Consider the following 1,472-nt stretch of genomic DNA (forward strand, 5'->3'; position numbering starts at 1 on the left):
GGGGCGGGTAGCATCGGCAGCATCAGTAGCAGTGGCAGCAGCAGCGTAGTTTTGCCCTTCTTCATGTGGGTACGTGTTGGTTTTGGTGCTGTCTTTCCTCAGAGCTGGTGGGAGTTACTCTTGCATGTGGCCACGTGTCTGCTTTTCACCCATATAGCCACGCCTGGGAAACCACTGTGTGGCACCTCCTCATCCACTGAACCCTGTCTCTCCATTGTCACCAAGGCAGGGTTCAGCTGGTAGCCTGAAACTGGGCAGCTCCTCTCCACTCCCTGCCAAGGGTGGTTTGTGGTGGGAATCTGGCAGATTTCCTCCTCGTGTTGGGGGAGAGTGTGACGTGTCCCATGCGATGCTGAGATACCACAGCAGACCTCACCCATCCCTGTGGTAGCCACCCATGGAGCCTTGATGGCCTCGGTTGCCACCCTGGTGTCCCCAGGGGAGAGCACAGGGCTGATTTCCAACCACTGAAGAAGTTGGGAAGGGGCTCTCTGTTTTGGCCCTGCTGCTTCACCTTGGTCAAGCCCACCGAGGGGTGATGTGTGGACGGCTGGTGCTAGGCAAGGCTCAGATCTGACAGTGCAGCCCCCTGGGACCTTCCTCCAGCTCTTGGACTTCTGCATTGCCCTTTCTACCCACCACATGCCAAAGGGGTGTGGGGCAGGGATACCACTGCTTTCTCTCCCCATGTCTCTCCCACGTTGTCCCTGCCCGTGATTTGTCTCTCTGCCTTCATCCTCACCAGCCAGATCCTGCATGGTGGGGTCCCAGCTCCTCTGGCCAGACTTTCTCTCTCCCCTGGGACACTGAGTTGCTCCTGCCAGCACAATATTTAGAAATATCTTGGTTAATGTCTGTTAACTTGCCCACCTTCTCCATGCAGGATGGCTGTCTTCGCTGAACAGGTGGGTGAATGTGAAATATAACCCTCATTTTCCCAGCTTCCCTATAGGACCCCTTTTCCATAAGACTGACTGTTTCCCATATCCCCTTATAATCATCTCAAGAGAAGGTCTTTTGTCTTCCACCTTTCCCGTCCTGTCTCCTTAGAAGTTGTTGTCCTGGCTCGGTCATCTGTCCAGCTTCTCAGAGGACATCTGGCTGCTTCAGACCCTGTTCTGGAAGGGGACATCTGGTCGACTCTCATTTGACCTCTATCGTGATACAGCAAGGGATGGAAACTGAAGCCTTCAGGGATGTTCTGCTGCTCTCTTGCAGGCTCTGCAAAGTATGTCAGCCTTCCAGTATTGAAGCAATCCATGCTTTTTTGCTCTTCTCTAGCACACATTGAATGTGTCCAAAGAGACTGAGATTCACAAGCTATTTGAGCTGTGTAAATATCTAATAAAGCATGAGTAATAACACAGAGCGCTTTAAACAATTGGTTGGTGAGGTGTGATTTGATCCCTCCAGTTTCTGAGGTATAGGGTCTAAGCCCTGTCGATCTTACATCCAGCCAGGCTATCCATCAG

This window comes from Egretta garzetta, unplaced genomic scaffold, assembly GCF_000687185.1.
Source record: "Egretta garzetta isolate BGI_Z169 unplaced genomic scaffold, ASM68718v1 scaffold628, whole genome shotgun sequence".
Taxonomy (NCBI): Eukaryota; Metazoa; Chordata; class Aves; order Pelecaniformes; family Ardeidae; genus Egretta; species Egretta garzetta.